This window comes from Otolemur garnettii, unplaced genomic scaffold (genome assembly GCF_000181295.1).
Source record: "Otolemur garnettii isolate 467f Iridium unplaced genomic scaffold, OtoGar3 scaffold00260, whole genome shotgun sequence".
NCBI lineage: Eukaryota > Metazoa > Chordata > Mammalia > Primates > Galagidae > Otolemur > Otolemur garnettii.
The window spans coordinates 186652-194511 of NW_003852655.1; the positions used below are offsets into that span (position 1 = coordinate 186652).

The window sequence follows — 7860 nt, forward strand, 5'->3', positions numbered from 1 at the left end:
AAACAAAACATAAAAAAGAACAAAAGGTCAAAAAAAATAGTTTAGTCCCACGTAATTCTTGTTCTGTGTGATAGCTGGCTAATCCTCATGCGTGCACCACTTTTTTCTGGCAGTTTTGGCCAGGGCTGGGCTCAAACCCACCACTCCCACTATATAGGGCCAGTGCCCTACTCCTTGAGCCACAGGCACCGCCTGAATGCACCACTTTTGGTTTTTTTTTTTTTTAAGAGACAGAGTTTCACTTTTGTGGCCCTCAGTAGAGTGCTGTAACGTCACAGCTCACAGCAACCTCCAGCTCTTAGGCTTAGGTGATTCTCTGGCCTCAGCCTCTGGAATAGCTAGGACTACAGGTGCCCACCACTGGCCGGCCAGTTTTTGTTACAGTTTGGCCAGGGCTGGGTTCGAACCTGCCCTTGGTATATGGGCCCGGTGCCCTACTCACTGAGCCATGGCACCGCCTACGCCAGTTGTTTTATTAAAGTCCAGCATCTAACTGAAATGTCTGGATGTTAAACCCAAAGCATCTTCAGTTAAAGTGGAAGTAGTTTTTAAACAAAAATATTGATTTTTGGAACAGTTCATCCTGGAGTTTGTACTTGTGGTATTGCAGGAAGACGAGGCCCAACAGGGAGAAAGAGCACCCAAATACCACGTTTATAAGAGGAAGGGCTTTACTTAACAGCCAGAAGAAACTTGGAAATTTCCAAGTTCTAGGAAGTTAAGTTTACAAATTCCCAAGAACTGAGTCACCATGGAGAGGACCCTGCAGGTGTATCCTTGTGATCTCCTAGAGAAGACCTGTTCTCCTAGACCTCACCCTTCCCGGTATCCTCTATCAATGGGGCTTCAGGAAACAAGTAGTGCAATTTCATTGAGTCCAGGTCAGAAAAATGAAAAACAGTTTGAAACATTATGTGGTGGCAGAGCTCCTGTGGCTAAGGAGTGGCTAAGGCGCCAGCCACATACACCTAAGATAGCAGGTTCAAATCCAGCCTGGGCCTGCCAAACAACAATGACGGCTGCATTCAAAAAATAGCCAGGCATTGTGGCGGGCACCTGTGGTCCCAGCTACCTGGGAGGCGGAGGGAGGAGACTCGCTTAAGCCCAAAAGTTGGAGGTTGCTGTGCACTCTACCCAGGGGGACAGCTTGAGGCTCTGTCTCAAAAAAAAAGAAACATTACGTGGAAACTTGCAGCTGGAAAAGAATTGAGGATTCAGCTCCAATTATATGATCCTTCAAGTTAGGAGAAACCTGTGTTTTACGAATTTTCAGAAGGCCAGGAGGGCATGTGAGATGCCTGTAATCCCAAAACTTTGGGAGATCAAGGCAGGTGGATTACCTAAACTCAGGAGCTGGAAATCAGCCTAAACCAGGCGTTGTGGTGGGCGCTTATAGTCCCAGCTACTCAGGAGGCTGAGGCAAGAGAATCACTTGAGCCCAGGAGTCTGAGGTTGCTATGTGCTGTGAAGCCATGGCACTCTACTCAGGGTAGCAGAGTGAGACTATGTCTCAAAAAAAAAAGAGGACTTGTCAGAGACCTTTTTATAAATTTTCTTGAAGAGGTAGATTTTGGACTGTAGTCAGTTAAAAGCTGCTTTATGAGGAAAATAGCAATTGTGGATGACAAAACATTTTAGACTAGCCATGGGTAAAGAGACATTTGACAAAGAAATTTGGTTATGTTTGTGGCATAAAACAATTTAATATAATAACTATAATTATTAACATATATCAAAGCATATCAGAATTTTTAGGACTTTCTCATAATTTTGGAACACATATTTATTTTTTATTTTTTTATTTTTGGCCTGGGTCAGGTTTAAACCCACCACCTCCAGTATATGGGGCCAGCGCCCTACTCCTTTAAGCCACAGACACCACCCATGAACACATATTATTAACAGGTTTATATAAATATAACTCAAAGAAAGTTAAATACCATTTTATATTTGACAGTGTTTCCTGTATAGTTTTCTTTTTCTTTTTTTGGGGGGGGCCAGGGCTGTGTTTGAACCCACTACCTCCGGCATACGGGGCCAGTGCCTTACACCTTTGAGCCACAGGCGCTGCCACAATAGTTTTAACATAATAAATCAGCCTACTATGTGACCCAGACTTTCAGTGGCCTTCATATTTAGAAAGCTACTTCACTGGGCAGCACCTGTGGCTCAGAGGAGTAGGGTGCTAGCCACATATGCCAGAGGTGGCGGGTTCAAACCCAGCCCCAGTCAAAAACTGAAAAAAAAAAAAGAAAAAAGAAAAGAAAAAGAAAGCTACGTCACAGTCAAAAAGACTAAATTTAGAATTTTGATTTTAGAAAATTTGTCAAATATCAAAGGTTTAAAACATTTGTTTTTTATATAAAATAGTGTCATAAATCAGGATCCTGGGTTACTACAAAATAGTCATTTATTCAGCCAAAGTGATAACTGAAATATTTTTTTATTTTTGGAAACAAAGTCTCACTCTGTCACCCTGGCTAGGGTGCAATAGCGTCATAGCTCACAGCAATTTCAAACTCTTGGGTTCAAGTGATTCCCCTGCGTCAGTCTCCTGAGCAGCTGGGACTACAGGTGCCCACCATGACACCCGGCTATTTTTAGAGACAGGTCTTGATCTTGCTCAGGCTGGTCTCTAACTCATGAGCTCAAGCAATCCACCTGCCTTGGCCTTCCAGAGTGCTGGGATTACAGGCATGAGCCACTGCACCCAGCCTACTCATAGATCTTAATAATCAAAAACTTCTACTCTTTATTTATTTATTTTATTTTTTTTTGAGACAGAGGCTCACTATGTTGCCCCCTCCCAGCCCCCCCAGTAGAGTCCTATGGTGTCCCAGCTCACAGCAACCTCAAACTCTTGGGCTTAAGCAATTCTCTTGCCTCAGCCTCCCAAGTAGCTGGGACTATAGGCGCCCACCACATTGCCCAGCTATTTTTTGTTGCAGTTGTCATTTAGCTGGCCTGGACCGGGTTCAAATCAACTTTGGTGTATGTGGCTGGCACCATAACCACTGTGTTACAGGCGCCGAGCCAACTTTTACTGTTTAATAGAAAGGAGTTTTCCAGACAATACAACCGGAAGGAGCTGAGGAAATTTTACCTCAAAATACGAGTCCCCCCGGGTATAAAGAATATCTTGAGTTGAAGGTCTTTCAAGGCTGAGAAGCACTGGAGAAGGCTTCTCTCTGTCTCTACCCACTGGAAGAGCCTGGCCAGAGGGTACAAGGGGACAACTGACTCCCCTTCCTTCTATCTCAAAATATTTCAGGAATGGCTCCGCGCCTGTGGCTCAAGTGGCTAAGGTGCCAGCCACATACACCTAAGGGGGTGGGTTCAAATTCAGCCCGGGCCCGCCAAATAACAATGATGGCTGCAACCAAAAAATAGCCGGGCACTGTGGTGGGCGCCTGTGGTCCCAGCTACATGGGAGGCTGAAGCAGGAGACTCGCTTGAGCCCAGGAGTTGGAGGTTGCTGTAAGCTGTGATGTCACGGTGATACCGGATTTTTAACACTGGATTTCCAGGCTCTTGGTCTCAACGATTTGATGAATGAAATCGATAGACCATAGAATGAACAGTGAGGTTTTATTTACAGCTCAAAGAACCAAACCTCCTTGCAGGGCAGGATATGAGTGTTACAACTCTTAGGAAAAGAACTCTTACAAAGGGCCAAGCCTCTTTGTAGAGCAGGATCAGCAGGGGAGGTGTTACAGCTATACAGCTCAAGTGTTACAACTCCTACAAAGAACCAAGCCTCTTTGTAGAGCAGGATCAGCAGCGGAAGTGTTACAGCTACAGCTCTTACAAAGGACCAAGCCTCTTTGCAGGGCAGAGATCAGCAAAGGGCCAAGCCTCTTTGTAAGGTAGGATCAGCACTAGAAGTGCCACTGGTCCGCTGAAGTCTTCTTCTTCTTCTTCGCTATCTTCCTTGAAGGTCTGTGACGATCTGCCCCCAGGCTCTCTGCTCAGGGCCTTATATAGGTGTAATAGCTTAGCTGTGATTGGTCCATAAAATGGACCAATCAGGAGCAGGATTGAAAATGGACCAATCGGCTCGGCGCCTATGGCTCAACCGGCTAAGGCGCCAGCCACGTACACCTAGGGTGGCGGGTTCGAATCCCCAGCCTGGACCCGCCAAACAACAATGATGGCTGCAACCAAAAAATAGCCGGGCGTTGTGGTGGGCGCCTGTGGTCCCAGCTGCTTGGGAGGCGGAGGCAGGAGACTCGCTTGAGCCCAGGACTTGGAGGTTGCTGTGAGCTGTGATGCCACGGCGCTCTGCCCAGGGGGACAGCTTGAGGCTCTGTCTCAAAAAAAAAGAAAGAAAGAAAGAAAATGGACCAATCAGGGATGGACACCAGTTTTCCCTTGATTGACAGGTCCTCTAACGCCTCTACTGGAGCCTCTGGGGGAAGAAAGCTCCCTCGCTTGCCCCAACCTGCCGGGTTTTTTTTGCCGGCTGCTGCCACCAAGACAGAAGTGGCAGATCCCCCAGGACCTGCTCGGCTGAGCTGGCTGGGGTGCCACTTTTCCAGTATCAATGGCACTCTACCCAGGGGGACAGCTTGAGGCTCTGTCTCAAAAAAAAAAAAATATTTCAGGAATGAGTCAGGAATGTAGGCTGACCTGGCCTAAATCCTTCTGTCATAAATATCTATTCCCAGGTTAATTTACAAGTCAACCTATTTCTCACCCATCCATTCCTAGCAACTATCCTAGCAACCATCTGTTGCCCCATGTGCCTCAGTTTCCCCCCTCCCCTCTGAAAGGCGAGTATAAAGCCATCTGAACTCCTCTGGAAAATTGGGTTATCTCTCTGTGATTTCTCCCCTTCATTATGGCACGTAAATAAATCCTTTATCTTATCAATCTGCCTTAATTGTTTTATTTGTTTGTTTGAGACAGAGTTTCACTATGTTGCCCTGAGTAGAGGCCGTGGCATCACAGCTCATAGCAACCTCAAACTCTTGGGCTTGGTGATTCTCCTGCCTCAGCCTCTCAAGTAGCTGAGATTACAGGCACCTGCCACAACACTCAGCTATTTTTTTGTCTGCAGTTGTCATTGTTGCTTAGCTGGCCCAGGTGGTAAATCCACCACCCTTGGTGTATGTGTCTGGCGTTGTAACCACAGTGCTATGGGCACTGAGCCAATCTGCCTTAATTGTAAGTTGATCTTTCAGCAAACTTTCAGAAAAGGGCAAGTTTCCCCTAACTACTACAGCAAGCTATCAGAGACTCTCTGTTTCTGTTACCAAAAGAGGGTCCAACTGTCTATAACTGTCAGCCAATATGCAGAGATAGTGATAATAGGTCCACCAAACTTTGTCAGAAAACTGGAATTCTGGAAAACAGTGGAGAGAGGATATCCAAGAAGGGTAAGTTCCAAGAGAACAGGTCTTCAAGACCACAAGGATACACCTGCAGGGTCCTCTCCATGGTGACTCAGCTCTTGGGAATTTGTAGACTTAACTTCCCGGAATTTGCAGATTTAACTTCCTAGAACTTGCACAAGAAATTTCCACGTCTGTGAAATCCTGTAGTTCTGTGGGGGCTGGAACAGCATCTCCCACTTCATTCAAATTGACCAATGAAAAAGGTACCTATGGATTGGAACTTTTTGACTGGAGATAAAAAGTGAAAGACTAGGCCAGTGGGGGAGTGCGGCCATTTCAAAAAAAGCCCTTCCTCTTCTAAACATGGTATTTGGGTGCTTTTTCTCTCCATTGGGCCTCACCTTCCTGCAACACAGTGAGAGTAGCCTCTCCAAGAATGTGCTGTTCTTCCATTTCTAAAATCACAGATTTATACCTAAAGGTTCAAAGCAAAGACCACATTAGCCCCCCCACCCTTTTTTTTGGAGACAGTCTCATTTTGTTGCCTTCAGTAGAGTGCCATGCATCATAACTCACAGCAACCTCAAACTCTTGCACCCAAGAGATCCTCCTGGCTCAGTCTCCCGAATAGCTGGGACTACAGATACCTGCCACAATGCTTGGCTATTTTTAGAGACGAGTTCTCACTCTAGCTTAGGCAATCCACCTGCCTCAGCCTCTCAGAGTGCAAGATTACAGGCATGAGCTACCTAGCCAGCCCACATTAACTTTTTCTTTTTTGAAGTGATTTTACTTTTATTTCTTTCACTTTAAGCCAATCATGAGAGTTCAAGTGATTTCTGGGTGGAGGCAGGAGGGAGGTGGCGTTAATTATCATCAGGGCTGTGGTTCAGTTAGGCTAAGGAGTAACAGCAGGACAGGCCCTCACTGGGGCAGCTGGAGGAATATGGACTGCCCCGCTGGCAGGTAGGTGGTGTTTCAAGAGTACCATAGTTGGTATGCAGTGTCCTCTGCGGCCTCCAGCTTGCAGAGCTCCATCAGGCCATCACTCACCGTTGCCAGTGAGTTGGCAATCAGCTCTGTTGCCTGGGAGACTCCCTTGGCAGAGATGATGGTTGCCTTTTTCTGCTGCTCAGCCTCATTCACCACAGATCTGGCCTTCTCTGCTTCCTGCTGAGCCTCCTGTTTGGCTTCCACCGCTTCTGTTAACTCCTTCCCAAAGGTCAGATGTGTCAAGGAAATATTATCCAGAATGAGCCCAAAGGTTGCTGCTCGTTCCGTAAGGTCATCCCTTACCTGCCTGGAGACCAGCTCTCTCTGGGTGACTAGCTCTCCAGCATCAAAGCGAGCCACCACCGACTTGAGGATCTCTGTAGTAACAGAAGGCAGCACATGCTCATCGTAGTCCTCTCCAATGCTGGTGAAGATGCAAGGAAGCTGCAAGCCACACGACGGAAGAGGATGTGCAGGGTGATGTTGACATTCTGTAAATCTTTGTTACCTACCAGTATGATTGGCAAGTTATATAGTCGAGAGTGGCAGTCGAAGATAATTGGTTTCTGTACCCGTGGAATGAGGAAGTGAGTCTCTTCCCCTACCACCATGTCCTGCACTCCACGGAATTAGTCCAAGATGACAGCTCTGTGTGCAGCATCCACATTATACAAGGCAGAGTTCACAACACTTCCTGCAGCGGCTAAGGCCAGGCCGAACTTGCCAATGGACTCAAACACTATGGCAGCCATGTTTCCTTCTGTTGGACCCACTCACACCTGCTTCCACTCTGACCTCCACATGAATTCCCCCCACATTTACTCTTATTTCATTTCATTTATTTATTTATTTATTTTTGAGACAGAGCCTCAAGCTGTCACCCTGAGTAAAGTGCCATGGCATCATAGCTTACAGCAACCTCCAACTCCTGGGCTCAAGCAATTCTCCTGCCTCTGCCTCCCAAGTAGCTAGGACTATAGGCACCTGCCACAATGCCCGGCTATTTTTCAGTTGCAGCCGTCATTGTTGTTTGGTGGGTCCCTGCTGGATTCGAACTGCCAGTTCAGGTGTATGTGGCTGGTGCCTTAGCCGCTTGAGCCACAGGTGTCAAGCCTACTCCTATTTTAAATAATAATCAGCACAACTCTGTGACAATCTATTACAACATTTCCAATTCAAAAGTCAATTTCCTAAATCAATCTTTCTAAACTATTCAAGATAGGCATCTATAGGGTGGGAACTAAATTTACAAAACAGTAAGAATGGGGGAAAGGGGAGGGGTGGAGAAGGGAGGGGGAATGGGGGGAGGGAGGGGGTTTGGAGGGATCACTTCTGAGGTTTATCTTATAGGGGTACAAGTGAATCTTTCTAAGAGTAGAATGTGAACGTTTTAAAACAATAACTGAGAAAATGACATGAAGGCTGTGTTGACCAGTTTGATGGAAGTATTTCAGATTGCATGTGAAAACCCCACACTGTACCCCAGAAGTGCATTAATGTACATAGTTACCATTCAATTAAAAAAAATAAA

At 46.3% G+C, this 7860-nt stretch overlaps 1 pseudogene; it reads right to left on the reverse strand.

The window, feature by feature from the left end:
• Positions 1-6260: 6260 nt before the first annotated feature.
• Positions 6261-7081, reverse strand: LOC100963805 (annotated as a pseudogene).
• Positions 7082-7860: the final 779 nt, after the last annotated feature.